At 42.5% G+C, this 19451-nt stretch overlaps 1 protein-coding gene across 1 annotated transcript in view; it reads right to left on the bottom strand.

Moving 5' to 3' along the window:
- The window catches only part of LOC146859417 (rac GTPase-activating protein 1-like), a 404586-nt gene that overhangs the window by 329809 nt on the left and 55326 nt on the right, over window positions 1-19451 (bottom strand). The window lies entirely within an intron of this gene.

Genomic DNA, 19451 nt, shown 5'->3' with positions numbered 1-19451 from the left:
TGCCAAAGTATATGTGCCACATTCAGTTGAGATTCTCTTGACAAGGACTCGTACACAACATTTGACCCCTAGTCGGCTGACTAAGTATGAAAGAGTACTCTTGGGTGCTGAAAATGTAAGTGTGACGAGATGTACCATGGTGAATCCAGCAACCTTGTTGCCTGACTTCCATTGTAAGAAAGTGAAAGAAGAAGTTGATCATGATTGTTAGGATGTGACAGAGATGTGTACAAAGCCAAGGCTCAATCTCTTTGATGTTCCACTGGAAGAGTGAGAGTGCGTACTGTTTGTTGACAGGTCATGTTTGAGAAGGGAAAATGGAGAACTGACATCTGTCTATGCTGTATGTACTGTGTCAGGTATCATAGAAGCTTCTTGTATAAGAGGAGTCAAGTCGGCTCAAATAGCCGAATTGTTTGCCTTAACGAGGGCTTGTAAAATTGGTAAAAAATTGAGAGTAACCATATTTATGGTTTCGGGGTTGTGCATGATTTCGGTCAATTGTGGCTATAAAGGAGATTTCTGACTTTTTCAGGATCTCCTATAAGAAATGTCAAAGATGTTAAGGAACTATTGGAAGCACTACAATGGGCAAAAAAAATTGCAGTGGTCAAATGTGCCGCACATAAGTCAGGAAATGATTATGTGACATTGGGTAATCAGTACGCAGACCAAGTGGCATAATTTTGGGTGAGAAATACGAGGTCTTTGAACAGAGGGATGGAAAAAGAAATTACCACTTGCCAACAAACGTTTTACTCTTCTTTTGAAACATGGGATAAAGTGAGAATTACAGGATGAGGCAGACATGAAGGAAAAAGAATGCTGGATTAAAAAAGGTTGCAAAAGAAGGGCTAGCGATGAAGTGTGGGTGTGTCCTGATGGTAGACCAATAATGCCAGATAGCTTATTGTCACAAATGGCTAGGGTGTCACAAATGGCTAGGGTGTATCATGGAGTCGCACACGTTGGGAGGGATGCCATGATCAGACAGTTCAGACAAATGTGGTATAATCCCAAGTTCAGGACAGTTGCAGAGACCCTCTGCCAAAGACGTTTGACTTGCCAACTGCAAAACCCATGAAGAAAGACAGTGGTTAGTAGGGGAAAAATTGGAAAGGCAGAGGGACCATTCACAAGATTGCAACTAGACTTCATTGAGTTGCCACCATGCAACGGGTTGAAGTATGTCCTTGTCATTGTTTGTTTTCTCGATGGGTAGAAAAGCCTATCCCACGATAAAAAATGACAGCCTTACTGTTGCCAAACTATTATTAAGAGAGCTTATTCCAAGATTCGGATTTCCAGTCACTTTGGAATCAGATAGAGGACCTCATTTTAATAGTGAAATAATTAAGCTAATTTGTGAAGCTTTCAAAATTGAACAGAAGTTACATTGTGCCTACCGTCCAGAAGCCTCTGGAGTGGTTGAGCAGCTCAATGGCACAATAAAATCCAGGTTAGGAAAAGTGTGTGCATCCACTTCACTGAAATGGCCTGATGCTTTGCCTATTGTATTGATGAGCCTTAGAAGTATTCCTGATCGTAGAATAGGATTAAGTCCTCATGAAATCCTTATCGGAAGAGCAATGAGACAAGCATTTATACCTGGAATCAAATTGATTAATATAACTGATGATTTAATATTGGACTATTGCAAAGGGCTGGCTGATCTGGTACGTTCTGTGTCTCACCAAGTTGGAGAAGATCCAAATGCAGTACAGCCAAATCAAGCTCATGATTTGTGTCCTGGAGACTGGGTCATGATAAAGAAGCACACAAGGAAGTTGTGCTTGGAACCCAGATGGAAAGGACCTCATCAAGTCATATTGGTCACAACAACAGCTGTAAAGTGTGCTGGTATTCCGAATTGGATCCACGCCAGTCACACCCAAAGAGTCCCAAGTCCACCTGATTGACCAGAACAGCAACTGGTAGCACAAAGAAAATAACCAGAAGCTGAGAGTTGTGAAGCCGAAGAAATCAGAGAAACAGACTCTGAAGAATGCATTGACGACGAACAACCAAGTACAATTCAGATCGAGTGGGAACCAGTTACTGGGACTGAAGTGACTGCTGTAAAGACCAGAGGAGAGCTTGAACTTTAAAGACCAGAACAAAGTGAGCAAAATCCAGAAGAATCAATTGCAGAAATCCGAGATCCAGCCCAGTCAGAAAAAGAAGAAGAAGAACTCATTGCAGAAAACTTAGATCAAATTCAGTTACAAGAAGAGAAGGAAGGGAAGTCTATTGCTGAAAGTTCAAATCCAACTAAGTTAGGAAAGGGAAAAGAATCATCTGAAGAAAATTTAGATCAGAGGCAGTCAGAAGACTAAAAGTAAAGAGTAGAAAGTCAAGTACAAGAGCAAACAACCAAAGAAGAAAAGGTAGGGAGTCTGGAACAAAAGCAACAAAAGGGAAGAGAAAATAAAAGGACACTTGAGATAGGTGAAGAAGGTGAAAGGGCAGTACAGACAAAAGAGGCAGGAGAGAAGATCGCTGGCCAAGTGGAGTGAAGAGACTGAGATACATCCAAAGAAGAAAGACAGGGAAAGAACTAGAACAAGTGAATGATGTGTCAAGTCAGTCTGAACAGGGACACATGAGAAGAACATCATTAAGGTCATCAAAAAGCGTGAAGGTGCCAAATAGAAGGTATAAGGCTCCAGAGTGGACATACATCATTCTCGAAGATTTTGAAAATCTTGACCTAAATGAAGAATGAAAAAGTGGCAATTTTGAAGGGTCTGATGAAAGGGAATTGTGACCACCTTAAAGAAAATGTTCGTTTTCACATAGAAGGTGGATTCTATTAAAGACATTAAACAAGGACCTTGAAGAAAAGGCTAAAGCAGAAAAGCTTTTGAAGTGTGGGATCACACAAAGAATTTACGTATTTGTAGAAAGAAACTAAAATGTAGAATTTCTTTTAGAAAAAAATGGCAGAAATAAAAGTGACTGAACATCCAAATTATAACATAAAACAACGGTGTGTTAAATGGTGTCTATGTAGCGTTACAATAGTAATGTTGATGTGATTATTATTAACACTTGTGATACCAGTCCTAATGATAACTAATGATAAGAATAATACAAATGTGAGCGAGAGAGAGGATATAGTGACAAAAAAAATGACTACTACAGAATTGTGGATTAGGGTATGTATTGTCATGATAAATCAAGTAGTGATTCATCATTACATGTGTTCACTAAACTTTTATATCATTATGTAGAGACCATGGACGTGAGTGATTGTTATGTTTGCATGAAACTACCTGCTTTTGTCTCAGAAGGTGTAACTTATCACCTCCTTCCCTTAACCTATTGTGACAGGGGGGCGCCGACCCGGGACACTTACGAGTGGTGGTCGCCTTCAAACCTTCTGTTTCCTTCCTGTCAGGACGATTGGCGTGAAGACCTGGATGACTGGGGACCGGGGACTCAGCCCGAGGAACAGCAAGGTCCCTTTAACTGGAATGCGGGTCTCTCGGAAAACCAACCCTCCCACAACGTCATGGCCCTTTCATTGGTCACTCACCCGGAACTTGGAGAGGAGGCGGGATATATGGACGGAACACGGAACTCAGGAGAGAGAGTGGAGGAGGAAGCGGTGATCGTTGGAGAGGAACAAGCGGAGGCGGCAGAGACGAGGAATACGGGAGCCGATTCGGAAGACGGAGCCACAGCAGGCGAGCCAGGAGGCCAACGTCCCGGCGAATCCCCGAGCCACGTACCAAGGGGTGCGTGGCTTTTCCAGGTACGGGAGCGGATGTCAAGGGTTTTGGGAAGGCGGGAGCGGGCACAGGTGTAGGGACGGAGTTTTTGCCTCGAGAACCGTCGTTCTGCACAACCTTGTTGTCCATCCCCACTCCCCCTCCCTATACTGTCACAGTCGGCCCTAAAGTGCACGTTTTAAAGCACCTGGTTGTTGTGTTTTTGGTGATCCCTCCACTCCCGGTCCCTTGGGTAGCGTACTCGTTACACAAATAGTGAGAACTGACCCCTCCCTATATTTCCTTTTCTTTCATCTGACGAAACCCCGGAGAAGTACACCGGCCCAGACGATAGAAGGGAGCAGTTCCATCCCCAACCCGGGAAACAAAGATTCCTCACCGCAAAGAACAGAACTAAGACCTTCTGGGAAAAACAGGAAGACGGATTCCCTTTTCCCTGAACTAGACCTTCAAAAACCCTTGTATGAAAAAAACAAAATACAAAGGAATAAAACCGTATATCTGCAGACCTGGTTTCCGACTCCTCACTACCCCATCCCGACACCTATGGTGTGTCCTGTAGCGTTGTAACTAGTTTATTTTATGTTATCTGTAAATTACAATACTACTATAGTAATATGGATTTTGTATTTTCAGAAATTCCTATTAGAAGAAATATGAATCTAGTACTTAGTGCTAGAAATGCAGAGTTAATGGGAGAATTATTTTTAACAACATATCCTATAGATATAACATACGCACATAGGAGCCGATTCACAGAACTAACTTAAGACAAAATCCTAAACTTACTACTTTTGGAATTCACAGAAGTTAGGATTTTGTCTTCAGTTTGTCTTAAGACAGACTTAAGACAGACTTAAGACAAAAGTCTGTCTCAAGTCTGTCTCAAGTCTGTCTCAAATTTGTCTTAAGACAAACTTCAGACAAAATCCTAACTTCTATGAATACCAAAAGTAGTAAGTTTAGGATTTTGTCTTAAGTTAGTTCTGTGAATCGGGCCCAGTGAAACAATCTAACATACCTTTTACATGATGAAGAAAAAGATTTTTTAAATTTAGTAGAAGAAAGAAGTCAGGATTTTCAAAAGAAAGCGAGTGAGTGAAAGACTCACATACCTCCATGGGCTACTTAAGAGGGAGAGTATAAGAAAGGCGAGGCTCATGCTGCAATGTCCCTGGACTTGGCAAAAATGGGAAAATTCTATCTTCATAGAATAAGAACTGAATATATTAATATATTTATTGGTACTAGTGAATGTGATCATACCCTCCTAATAATGGGGGGATGGGGAATTTATTATTAGTGCGGTAAAAATGCTTATTATAGGTTACCTGCAAAATGATATGGCAGTTGTTATATTGCCATTGTATTTCCGAAGGTATATCGCATTACTAAGAACAATGAAATGTGTGATATAAGTAAAGGACTAACAAGAAATAAGAGCAAGTTTTACAGAAATAGTAGGCGATATATTTGGTGCATTGATACCGTCAGTTGGAGTCACATTAAAGTCTTATAAGATACGTCTGTTATCTACTGTAGTTGATCGTTTATCAACTGATACTACTGGAGGATTCTTAATGATCAATACAGAAATGATTGCGATCAGATCTATGGTTTTGCAAAATAAACTTGCCCTTGACATTCTTTTGGTAAAGGAGGGTGGAGTCTGTGGCATGTTAAAAGTTTAACACCGCTGTACATATATCCTGGATAAAAGTAAAGGTATTGAGGGATATATCAAGAATATTTAAAAGATTCATAATGATTTGACCCAACTGGAGGTTGACGGTGCATGGGAATGATTTACCAAAAGTTTGTCTAAATTAGGTTATTGGTTTTCCACTTTTGGAAGTAGTTTTTTAGGAAAAATATTAATACCTATGATTTCAATAGCATTAGTAATATTAATGATAATACTGATTTATAAATGTTGTAAGGGAAAGGTGAGAAGAAGATCAATGATTGAAATGAAGAACAAAAGAATGGGAAGAAAGAAAATGAGAGGAGATCGAGTTAGAACAAATGAAAGACAATCTGTATGGAAAAATGAAGGAGTTGAACATAAAGGGGAAAAATAAATAATGTGTAAAATCTAAAAACAACACTAAGATTTAATGTCAAACTTGGCAATTGGCAATGAAGGGTATTTTATGATGGCTCAAAAATGCCATCAGAGGGGGAGTGATGGAGCAAGGATTCAAAGAAAGAAACTTGCTCGGATCAATCTCTCATTAACAAATACTAACAAGTAGAAATAGAAAATTTGAAAGAAAATTAACATACACACGACATTCACATATGGGGAGAAAGCGTACTGCTTGCTTAAATAACAAAGAATAATATGCTACGTAACTGAAATCCTGCTTAAAACCAAAAAATCACCTTGCGCATGTGCGAACCCGTTCTGCGTAGATAATCATGTGATTAACCCATGTGAGAGGAAAACTCTAACGCATGCGCAAGGAGTCACTAACTGTAGGTCCCGAGGCACCACGTGCCTGGCATATGCTTGCCTGAACCTAGAAGGAGCTGTTGCTGCTAATGCTTTTGCTTAACAAAGAAGAAAATAACATGGGATAGAGTAGAAGCGGGTGGTAAACAGTGATAATAACATATTTGAGAAATTAACATTTGTTTATGATTCCTTTATTAATAGTGTGCGTTTGGGACGGATGTGCTAAGCCGAAAGAAAAGATGGCGGGTGAACCCTGACGCAAGTTGAGCATGCGCATTAAAATCCTGGAGTGACCTGTTGACCGGGACATTGATCGGCTCTCAAGACCCAAGGACATGTGCTTGGAAAAAGTTCCTCAACTGAAGAAACTATATAAAATTTGTATCGATCTATTCATGAATGCATGTAAAAGGATGTGTTCTGAAATTTTGAATAAATTAAGTGGGAAGGATTTACTTAAAGAATTAGTTGAGAATTTTGGGATGACCACATGAGGTGAAGACAACTTCCATACCCCGGCCCAATCACAGTTCATGAATCGCAGACATTTGCAATCTTTGAGGGTGGGATATGCAAAATTAAAGGATATACCTTGAGTGACTTGAGAGATAGAGAGAGACTGGGGTTACTGAAAGATGCTGCTGCTGTGAAGTGCCGCTGATGCTTGGTAAGGAGTAGGCAAGAGCTGCTGCTGGGAAGAACAGACTGAGAAGATTCAATACTTAAGACAGCCTGACTAGATTGAAGATTTGCGGAAGAATATCGAGGAGGGAGAGAGTGTAAGTGAGGGATGCGCTCCGGTGCGTCAGGTTCTAGAGAAGTGTAGTAAGTATAATCCTATTCTGTGCCTGTCCTATAGTCTTTGTCTCCTGACTCTTTATCAGGTGACCTCCACCAATCTTTGGCCAGGGATTGGGTTTCCCCATTTCACCTCTGGGTAATTTCGGACTTAAATTTGCATACACATTGCAAAGGATGATTTATTGTGTCTTTTGTCTCTTCATCTATCACTCCTTATACATTTGAATTGTTGAATGTGTGTCATTTGATAAATGAATTTTTCTCTCCCTTGAAGGTTGATGGAGTTTGCATGGTGAATGTGTACAAATGAGCGTTTATTTGAATGAGTTTTAGATAAAATTATTGAATCATTCTTGAAGTCTGATCATTTTGTCTTTATTTTGAAGAGTTATATGACAGAATAGTAGATTCGTTAATATCACCATCAACTACTCGACCAATGGTCCATTGACCAAAGGAAGACTATTGATCTGTGAAGGTTAGTTAGATATTGACTAATTCAGATCAAAGTGAAACCAAACTTATGGGTACCAGGCTGCAATGCCCAGTGCCCAATAAGTACTGGAGTTTAAGGTACTGGGCACAAGCCATAAGTCATAGACCGTGCACATTACCCACTCTGAATCACTGCAGATGGTGCCCAGCAGGTACTGGAGAAGCTGGACAGGTAAATATTTGCCAGTTCAGGGGCATCACTCCTAAAACATATCTATAAACCGCAATAGACTTAGCCAAATTTGCACAAGAAATTCACACATCTTTTCCCCCTTACAAATCAGAAGGCCTAGTTTTGTTATAATAACATTGATAATAGTAGACAACTATGCTGAGAACCTGAATATCCCCGAGTGCGCATCGACTCTGCACGCACTTGCATAAAAGGTGAAGCACCAACGCGGTTTGTATTATCCGTCTCGTTCCCAGGAACAAACACAACAACAGAGACAGACATTGGCCTGTCTCCCCACATCAAAGCTGCAGATTAAAAAAACAGCAACTAGAAATGAGCCGCGGGTCTGTGAGTGAATAGGCCATCTAGGAAAGTTGCGTAACGGCCCTTTTGGTGCTAGCACAGAGCTTAGCTGGCGCCTAGGGAAGAAAGGATTCCATGATACCATCAAAAGCTGGATTCAGTCATGGGTTTTATCTGATGAATATACACTTGAAATGCTGTCAATTTGTGTGTGTTGTCCTTGGTTGTACTTTTCATTTATGCCATTATGATTATTTCTGCAATAGACTTAATTCATATAATCTGTTATACAACTGGGCTTTCACATTTAATTGTCTCTTTTTTAAAAATACAGTGTGTTCTGAGGGAAGGTGCTCCAGGACTCACCAACATAATCCCATAGTCTTCGACAAAATGATCATTGTCCAGTCAGTCTTATCTCCAGGTAAGTCATTGGTGGTGCATGGCTCCCAGACTGTGTCTTACTTGCTCATGTTAGCAAGTGACTTCATACCTGTGCTTGCCAGCTGTGAAAGTCTATCTGGGTCGTTTAGACAAGTGAACTTGTGTAAAAGTATCAGTTTGCGTGTGTAAAAAAATCAGTGAAAACAATTATCGAATATTTCTTCTGAAACTTGAATAGAAGGAGCATCACGAACCAAAGCACAGAATGCTCAACATTCCCCATTTAGGATTAACACAGTCAAAACAAGATCACGTGGTCTGCTCTTGACATCACGACATTACAAATGACATCACTTGTGACATCCTATATGATTTCACCCACCATGTCACCTATGATATCAAAAAGATGCAAATTATTCCATTAGTAATAATCTATTGTCAGAGAAATACATACTTTTTTTTCTCTGCACAATCTGTGAAGAGTTGCACATTTTGACACTGGTGCAGCAGCCTGGCTGCATCGCTCTGGATCCCGCCTTCTTGCTTTTTCTCATTTTCTGATTGCCGACATCTTGCTTCCCCTCTTTTTCACAGTTTTCTCCTTCCTTTTTCCATGTTTTCTGAGGGCTGACACCTTGCTTCCCCTTCCTTTTTCCATGTTTTTTTAGAGCTTTCTCCTTGCTTTTCCCTCGTTCCCACTGCGCTCTCCTTGCTTTTCCCCCGGTTTTCTGAGTGCTTTCTCCTTGCTTTTCCCTCGTTCCCACTGCTCTCTCCTTGCTTTTCCCCCGGTTTTCTGAGTGCTTTCTCCTTGCTTTTCCCCCGGTTTTCTGAGTGCTTTCTCCTTGCTTTCCCCTCGTTTTCATTGCTTCCTCCTTGTTTTTATCTTCATTGCCGCTCCGGCCTGCCGCCAGTTTTCCCACCTCCCGACTGGCTCCGCCCACCAGGACCCCACACCCAGAATCTACTTAATGGAGGCTGCAGCACAGCGTCTCTTAATAGACTGCACGGCAAATTAGTGGACCTTATGATCGAGATTGATTTACAGGTAATCACCTCCACCTGGAAATCTACAGACTTTTGCTCTCCAACAGCGGTGGAACTTGATCTGTCATAACCACCGTCTGGATCAGCACAGACACTTCAAGTTGGTCGTAATTAGCGATTTTCTTTAAAAAAAAACGCATGTGGCACACATTCATGCCCTTAGGGTATGTATGTGCGCCACATGTGCACACATGCACATTTCAGGGGTGCAACAGGGTGTCCCTCTGGAACCCTTGAAATTGCACACGCAAATAGGTACTCGGAAATTGCATGCGCAATTCCCATTCATTTCTATGGGCCTCTAGGCCCATAGGAATAAATGGGAAGGTATTCCTGGATTGCGAATCGCAATTTGCAATTCACAATTAAGGAATATTAAGGAATCGCAAAAAATATAGCGGTTCCTACCTACATGGCATTTTGCAAGTCCTTAATAGTGATTCCCTAAAAATCGCTATTAAGGAATCGCAAAAATGCATTTACCTACATCTGGCCCTAAGTTCCCAGAATATTCCAGCTGCAGAAGTACTTAAATGTAATCCTGTCGAAAACTCGAAATGTCTAGAGCTAACATCAAATTATATTCAACTGTCTACTGATCATGCAATATTCACTGATGGAAACTAAAATAAACTTAAAATAGGTGTTTAGAAGTATTTACAGGCATCTGAAACCTAGGGTTATGTGTCCTCCTTCCCAGACAGAATTTTGAAATGCCAATTAATGTAATGAAACTGCTTGCCACTCAATTACAATTAGAGCTAAATGATTTTGTTAAATAAATCCGCATGTGTTGGCATCTCTGAAATGAACAGTGTCCCCCACATCTCCCTGGCCCTGCACCTCTGCAGTGGTGGGGGTTTTTGTACGTGAATCAATATACAGTGGCAATAGGACTCCGCTGAAGGCCTAAAGAGTTACAGGTGCATGCAGGACTTCCATATTTAATGTTTTGCTTCTATATGGCTCATGTCCCAGGGTTTTTCTCCCTCGAGTTTGAATACTCTTGCACCTAATTTAAATGTCCTTCAACATGGCTGTAGGTAGGTGTAATAATGGTGGACATTTGGTAATGGACAAACTGGTCTTGGCCCCAAAGTGTGTTAAATGTAATACTGCCTCTAATATCAATTGAGAATTGTGCAGTTGGAATGCTGCTGGGCTTCAGGTTTTTCTTAACTTTGGGGATATTGAAACAAATTTTGACTATTCTCGAATAGGTTTGCAAGAGACATGGTTAGTTAAGAATATTTATACAAATAAATATAAAGATTTTTCTTGTCCGGCAACTTCCTCAGCTAAAAGAATAAAAGAAGGTTAAAAGGAGGCATATGGGCTTTGTCGGTATTAGGTTTGACCTGGAAAGCCATTCGAATGGTTGCTTCTCTAAAAGTTGTTTTTGGCATTTAGTTTTCTTTTTTATATTTACATTTTATTTTGTTTGATTTTCTTACTTGTAATGTCCGTCTTTCTCCTTTGCGTAAATTTGAATGATTATTGTCAAAGTAACTTAATGTTATAACAGTACTTTGAGATACACTCTCTGATGCAATTTTAATAGTCACGAGTGATTTTAACACCCAATTAACCATAATACATTATACCTAGAAATTGCCTGGAGTCTTGCACCTCAAATTTACCAAATAAGAATTGCACTTGCAGAAGAAATGATTCATCAACTTCGACGTTTGCTATGTTGTTATTTTGTGCAGATTTGTAGTGAACACCTTCGCTCGGGAGTGTATCCTGGCGTTGAGCAGGTCTGCCTCTAACCACACCCATGGCCTGGTGGGACTACGCAAAAAGCCAGTCCCCTGCTTTAGGAGTGATCTAGGAGAAGGCTCAACTGCCAGAGCTGGGTTGCTGTATGGGTGTTATTTGTGCAAATAGGAGCCAAGACGAGTGGAGGGGTATGGAAGGTTTGTGAAAGCAGACAATTGTTGAGGGCTGCTGGGCCACTGTTATGTAGTGCCTTGAAAGTGTGGGTGAGGAGTTAGAATTGTGCTAGTTTGTGAATAGGGCGCCTGTGGAGCTCCTTCATGTGTAGTGTGTTGCGAGTGCGGCAGGGGAGGTTGAGAGTGAATATGGCTGCCGAAGTCTGCATAGTCTGCAGCCTTCTGGCGAGTTTTTTGCTGATTCTGGCATGGAGGGCGGTTCTGTATCGCAGCTCTCTTATGACCTGGGCTTGTGGGACGGTTTTCCTGGGTCTGGTTGGGAGGCATTTGAAAATATTCCTCAGCCTCATCGGGGTATGGAAGCATGAGGAGGTGACGGCTTTGACTTGGGCAGTCATGCAGAGTTTGCGGTCGATGATGATCCCAAGGTTCTTGGTGTGGGTGGTGGGGGTAGGTGTCTTAGATCTGTTGGCCTCCAGGTGGAGTTCCACAGTGAAGTGCTCTTTCCGAAGATTACGGCTCGGTCTGGTCAATGTTCAGCTTTAGACAGTTCGTCTTCTTCCACTGGGTAATTTCGGGCATGCAGGCGTTGAACTTGATCTGCTAACGGTGCATCTTGTCCGTGAAGAAGATAATGAGTTGAGCACAGTTTGGTCTTACTCAATGGTAGATTCAATGATTTGGAATCCAGTAATTACTGCTGGAAAGGAAACTCAAGGTTCACTGATTGATTACATCTTTATTAATAATTCAGGAACTATTCTAGTCACAAAATGTGGAATCAAACCTCGAGCCTGAAGTCATCACCGGCATCTTTCTGTTCCCCTAACTTCAGAGGAGGCTTTGTCATGAAGCAGGTGGGCATCCTTACCATGTTGTTCAAATCATTTATACCTACAAAATAAAGACCTGTCTGCTAACATGAAATTATGTCTACAACCCTTCATGTATGATTCCACCAACTCCAATAATATTAGTATCGTTGAAGATTTATGTTTTTTAGGAGAGATATTCTCTAGGCCGAAATGTTTCACATCATTTCTCAAAGCAATAGATAACAAGCATTGGCATAGCCAATAGGTCTCGCTTTTGGGACCTTATAAGTATTTAGCTATGCAGCACAATATCCTTGGTGCAACCACATCAACTGTTGTGTGGCTAAACACTTATAAGGTCCCAAAGGCGAGACCTATTGGCTATGCCAATGCCTGGTGTGGTTGTGTGTGTGTGGTTGTGTGTTTGTGTGTGTTTGTGTGTGTTTGTGTGTTTGTGTGTGTTTGTGTGTGTGTGTGGTTGTGTGTGTGGTTGTGTATGTGTGTGGTTGTGTGTGTGGTTGTGAATGTGTGTGGTTGTGTGTGTGGTTGTGTATGTGTGTGGTTGTGTGTGTGGTTGTATATGTGTGTGGTTGTATATGTGTGTGGTTGTATATGTGTGTGGTTGTATATGTGTGTGGTTGTATATGGGTGCGGTTGTGGGCGCGGTTGTGGGCGCGGTTGTGGGCGCGGTTGTGGGCGCGGTTGTGGGCGCGGTTGTGGGCGCGGTTGTGGGCGGGCAGTTGTGTGTGGGCAGTTGTGTGTGGGCAGTTGTGTGTGGGCAGTTGTGTGTGGGCAGTTGTGTGTGGGCAGTTGTGTGTGGGCAGTTGTGTGTGTGTGTGTGGTTGTGTGTGTGTGTGTGGTTGTGTGTGGTTGTGTGTGTGGGGTTGTGTGTGTGGTTGTGTGTGTGGGGTTGTGTGTGTGGTTGTGTGTGTGGGGTTGTGTGTGTGGGGTTGTGTGTGTGGGGTTGTGTGTGTGTGGTTGTGTGTGTGTGTGTGGTTGTGTGTGTGTGGTTGTGTGTGTGTGTGTGTGTGTGGTTGTGTGTAAGAGCGTGTGGTTGTGTGTATGTGGTTGTGTGTGTGTGGTTGTGGCAGTGTGTGTGTGGTTGTGGCAGTGTGTGTGTGGTTGTGTGTGTGGCAGACGTTTGAAAGCCACCCTTGGCAGTGAACCGGCAGAGAGTGATCGATGTAATGTTTGCTTTCCTCTCACTATGCCCAGCCTGCGCCCTTTCACCTGAGAGAGGCTCCTGCGAGCGACCTCCATTGAGAGAAGCGCTCTCGCCTCAATCCGTGGAACGATATTACCAGAAGTAAAAGCACGCGGCTTCAAAAACAGGAACAGGCCTGCGACCCAGCGCGCGCTTCCAGGAAAGTCTAACAGAAGCAAACAATCCAAGCAGACACAATGGATCTGTCAAAATCTCCGCTAGCCCAAGGCAAGAAGCAGAACAGGAAACGAAGAGATAGGATGAAAATGAGAGGGCGCAGTGGGAATGTTTCTTTCCTAACCGCCTTCCAACATACACTTATTTCATCATAAGAGCGAGGGTGTCGGGCACGTCAAGAGTGTATTTATTGCCCAGGTAGCAAGGGCATAAGGTCCACAAAGGCAAAAGGGGCTGCATGCCATTATATACATCTTAGACAGGCAACAGCATATTACATGCTGTGCCTCTTAAAGCAAAGGCCCAAGCTTGTAAAATATAAACTACAAGTCCCAGAATGCAAAGTGCTGTTCACTAAATAGTCATGGCTGGATGAAAGCGGTACACATGACAAGCAGCCACTTGAGCAGCTGTGCATCTACATCAAGTACCCACGTTAAGTCCCCCAATCTTAATACGAGAGTTGCCTAAAACCTAACCCATTGTGGCAATCTCGACAATGGAACGTGTACATGCCACCAGAAAAGAATGAGACATTTTAACTGCAGGTAATACAAAAAACGACACCCGGGATACCATGTTCCACGTAAGTCTTCATTTAACACCTGAATGAATTTTGGGAGTTGTAGTGACTAACCACCCCTATGAGTACGAATTGAGCTATATAATTTAGATTCTCTACAATAAATAAGTAAGCGAAAACCGCGTCACCACGAGAGTAGCGAGCAGCAGCTGTGTGGGAAGAGAGTGCGGTGTATTGTATTAGCTTAGCATTTAGGTAGCGCTTTCTGCCCTTGATGAGACGCAGGAGCGCTCTGCCGACATACAGCGTGAAGAAGAAAAGCCATAAGTGATCTTGGTGAAAGGGAGCTGGAACCGGTGAAAATACTCGAATGAGAGAACAGCTCTAAAACTTCGAAAGGCTCGTTGAAATAAACTGTAGGCCACCCCTACCCAAAATGAACCGGAAGGGACTATTAAAAGGGACATATGTTTGAAATCAAGCACAATCGAGTGGTCTCGTCAGTGAAAAGCCAGCGTCTGTATGACTGTCTAAACAAACAAAGAAGACAAAAGTAGCCTGTGTCTTCCCGTGGGATCGAGCTCCCCGTGTGCTGCTGTACGTCAGTCTCGCGCCCAGATTGAAGTGTCACTTTAATCTCGCTAAACGCGGGCTTTGAAGCGGCAAGGGGCGGGGGAGCGCATTCCAGGCGGGGAGCGGACCCTTTGAAGTAGGTGCACGCGCCAGTGGGCTGAAGCGCTTCCCAAAAGTGGATTGCATGGCGGCACGATGCACGTGATTGTGCGCGTGCTCGCCATGCAATCCACTTTTGGGAGCACTTTTGGGAGCCCCTTACTAGAATCTCGCATAGCGATTGATACGCAATAGTTAGGCGAGACCTAAAAAGCAGGAAAGTATTTTATTCAAAATAAAAAAAACAAGAAGTTTAAATCTTGATTTTCCTGACACTTGGCTGTAACATGTGGCAATGAGCAAAAATTCAAGTATTTAATTGTGAAAAACATAGGCAAGGATTTTCTTAAAAGAAGAATTCCAATAGACGAAGAGCATGGGCGTGCTTATGCGCTAAGTTGTATTGAATTACAAAACGGATACCACCTGACCGAAGGCGAATATTCCTTTATTCTAGTTCCAGGTCTGCGTTAAGGACAAAGGGGAAAGCAAATATAATCCTCAAATTTAACAATTTCCGAGCACAGGATCCTGACAGTATAACAGCTAACATAGTAAAATTAGAGCAGATTTCATAGGCTGAAATCTGTAACCCTCGGTTTGATTATCGTGTAACCTCAGTCAAGGAATGGTAGTATTGAAATTCCTCTTTAAAAGGAGGGAGATTGTAACTTACCTAAATATTATCACCTGAAGGCCATTCTCCATGTTCGGGGAAGATACTTGCAAAAAGTCGGCAAAAAATAGAAGGTAAAAATCCTCTAAAACAAGGCTGTATTTTACCCTCCTTGTTAATTCGACTATATTTATCTGATTTTCCGAATTATAACTAAAAGAGCCAATACTTTGCTTCTGAAACTAAGGAACGCAAAAATACCCACTCTAATGTATGTGAATGATTTAGTTTTAATGGACCTAGGTTCACCAGACCTCCATGCCCCCGTATAGGATAAGGCCCTCATCCATCTTTGAGGCGTCAGGAAGACTGCCGGGACAGGGACCTTGGACAATGAAAACCTTCAATGAACTTCAGGAAGAATTTCGCCTCCCCCAGTCTCAAAAAAGGGAGATGCCTACAGAGGAGACATTGCCTACGCAGTACTCTGGGTGCCCGACCGTGATTTCCTCTAGCTTCTCTTATCGTACAGTAGCTGAAGCTCTGGGGATCCTGCAAGGGTGATAATGTTGGGTTTTATACCCTAATTGTCAATCGCCTGCTTTCACGACTCCTCCTGGCCCGTTTTGACTGTCGAACGGCAAAGGAGACTGCACGTGGGGTACCAGGACCATAACTGGGTTCGTACTGATAGGAGACCTGGACAGAGGGGTGACTCGTGAATCCACGGTGAAATTTTATCTCTTTATAACAATTCAGGCCTGGTACTGGACCCCAGAGAAACTGGCAGTGCTGGCGCTGAGACATGCCCACCTGTGACACAACACATATCCTATAAGATTGTCTGGATATAGCCCAGCTATGGTCCCAAAACGGCTCCATTCTCAACCACACCCTAGAGCTGCCCCTGCCGTTTTGTGAACCCTGATCACACTACATAAAATGGGCTGTCTCCCTGTGTTTACAGGCCCTGAGCATAGACTACTGCACTAACTATGGCCAGCTATGCATCATACCACTTTTGAGATCGCCACGAGTACCCACACGTGATGAGTGGCTAGTTGAGATGCACAAAATGGCGTTGTAAAAATAGGTCATATCCCTCCTTCAGAATCGCATGGAACTCCAACGCCATATGGTGGTCCCCTTTCGTCGGAGTAGACGGAGGTGCTCAATAACAACACATTGAAGAACCCTGGGTAGTGGACTGAGCGCCACTTCCCCATTTATTTTAACCCTATGCACCCTCGTCCACCTTATGCACACCCCTCCTCTGCCCACTCCCCTCCCCCTCAGATCCATTACCTCCCTCTACCAGGCTTGTGCTATTCCTATATGCTACCTGCGGACTCCTGTGATATATGGCATGGACTATGTTGCATTGTACGTATACGCGGGCGAGATGGACTGCTGTATGTTCCCTCTTTAATTGCAACTCCCAACAGACATTTCCATGTGCGCTGAATACCTCAGACGGTTTGTGGCCTCATTATGGCCATGGACCCACAGTTACCATCTCATCATTCGTTAGCACTTGTTGCCAGATGTCTGGTCTGGTCTGCTGTGTTTCTGGCTTTGTTGGATGCCAATGAAAGCTTGAAAAAAAAAAATAGGGTTGGACCTCACTCCCAGTGGATTACAGAGGCAAATTGGTGCACTCACCTCATTCGCTGAACCGCTCTGTTAATGAGAGGAAAACTCAAATAATGCGAATGGATGCACAGGGTTTTAAAGGCCCCCCAACCCCCACCTGTAATTGGTTTTACAAAGGGAAAGGACTAGAAGTATTTAAAGATTGTACATTCTTGGGAGTGAATTTGTCAAATATTCTTTCTTGGTCTACCCAGGATAGGTTTCAAATGTCTAAAGCAGAATCAACAGGACAGGGTTGATCACAAGTCTTTAGAGCTAAAGGCAAAAGAGATGTAGAACCACAACTCTAGGCTGAACCTGCAAAAATTCCACCGGTAGCATCGCATGCAAGCGAAACACGGTCCAGGGTTTGGATCACTAACATGTCTGCCGTAGACTCCCAACTCTGGAAATAATACTGGGGTCGAAGTGGCTCCAGCTCTTTCGAAATGATCCACCTTGAATTAAGATTAATGGGTACGGCGTTTAGGGCTTTTGGTAGGATTTTCTATTTTTTTTCCATCGAATTGTCAGTCCAGAAAATTCATGAAAAAGGGTATATGGCGCAAACTTCACCATGACACGAAGAAGAAATACACGTTCACACAACAACATTTTTGCGTTGTTTGAACCATATTGAGAATCAATGATGAAGTTTGATCAGAAAAATTGTAATGCTCTTTGGTTATGTTTAAAGAAAATTATTTCGATAAAAATGTTTTCAAGAGGATCTTCAGCAGGGTCTTAAAATAAAAAGATTGAACTTAAATTGCTGGTATGTAGTTGTGGAGAATGCAATATTTTTCGAAAGCCATTATTTAACCATTAGTTTAAAGAAAAATGATGAAGTTTAAATTTGGTCAAGTTGCAGTCAGTGAAAATGTGCGGATCAAAATGAATGCAATCCGCGTCCATCCAAGGTGCCAATTTTTCGTACTAATATCCAAGATATGAGCTGTACTGTTTCGTTGCTCTGGATTGATTAATCTTCACGCAAAATGTATCAGACCTATATTGTTTAAATATCCGGTAGAAACTTATGAGAGTGCACTAATTCTATTCTTAAATTCAAGAGTGAATATTTGCTGTCGGTTAACAACATTTATAGCTGCTTTCTTAAACTGCAAGAAATTTTATGAAATCATAAAGTGTGTCCCACATTGTTCAATCTATCCGTGCAACCTTTGGCAAATATAGCGCAGAAATTTGGTCTATCCATCATATCATACGCAGATGATACCCAGTTGGTACTATCGCTGATGGAGGGCCCTCAGCCCAATCACAACGCACTGGCCCTCTGCATGAAAAAAGTAGCAGCATGGATGAACAGGTGTAGCCTATGGAGACAAAAAAGAACTGATGTTCCTGGGAAATAAGTCTTTGCCCAGAACATCATTAGCTGTCCACAAGAACTAGGCAATCCCCCTATTCCTAAAAATTCCCAAAAAAACCTGGGAATGTGGCTAGACCACAGTCGCTCTATTGAGTCATGCCAAAAAACCAGCAGACACCTGTTTTGGAACACTCCACATGACTCGGACAATTTTACCTCTTATCCCCGAACAGACCCGGAGAACCGTGGTTCAGGCCTTGGTAAGGACATGGCTGGACTACGGCAACTCCCTCTATCTGGGTTCCCCCAAATATGTAGTGAACAGACTACAGGTGGTTCAAAATGCCGCAGCCAGGATACTCCGTGGCATTCCAAGACAATTTTCAGCGAAAGCCGTTCTGAAAATACTGCACTGGCTCCCAAAGCCAGGATCAAATTTAAATCACTATGTATAGCCCACAAAGCCATGAACAACAAGGGTCCTGCCCTACTAAGAACTCTTGTAACTCCATACATTCCATGTAGGTCTCGGAGATCCTCCTCAAATCCACTCGTGAAGATCACAAAAATAAAGAGATCGAGATGGGGCGGAAGATCTGTCGCACACTTGGCTCCCAGTCTGTGGAAGTCCTTACCCAAAGAAATGTGATTAAGAGATGAACTAATTTTTAGGGAAAAATTAAAAACATGGCTCTACCCGTGATAACTTCTCTTATCCCTGAACGCACCTTCTCATCAGCGCTGGGAAGGCTTTGGGCAGCCATGCGCTCTATAAATCCATAAACATAAGTGTTTATGTATTGTTTCTGTAGAAAAAAACAAAATAAATTAATAAATATGTATTTGTGGCACCATACATAAAGGAGAGGTGGAGTTAAGAGTCTGTCCAAGTGTCCCATGAAACCTCTGGAAGTCTGGTCCAGTCACAATCCATTTACAATCTAGTTGAAATTCTGATGAGCAGTGAACACATAGTTGCTGCATGTTAACCACACTCATGTTTCAACATACAGCGAGTGCCACGATGCCTGCGGGCAGGAGCTGCGCTATGTAAGAAAGCCAAACCTACATATAGTCTGTGAAGTTATGTTTTTTCAGGGATGTTTTTGAAGACATTTGTCACTTGGGATGGCTGCTCATTTTTGGTCCCGGGGTTCCACGACATCCAAATACCCGAACAAACTGAAGAC

This window comes from Triturus cristatus, chromosome 3_2 (assembly GCF_964204655.1).
Source record: "Triturus cristatus chromosome 3_2, aTriCri1.1, whole genome shotgun sequence".
NCBI classification, from domain to species: domain Eukaryota; kingdom Metazoa; phylum Chordata; class Amphibia; order Caudata; family Salamandridae; genus Triturus; species Triturus cristatus.
Note: the sequence above shows the minus strand (reverse complement) of the source record. Positions and strands in the feature narration are given on the sequence as shown.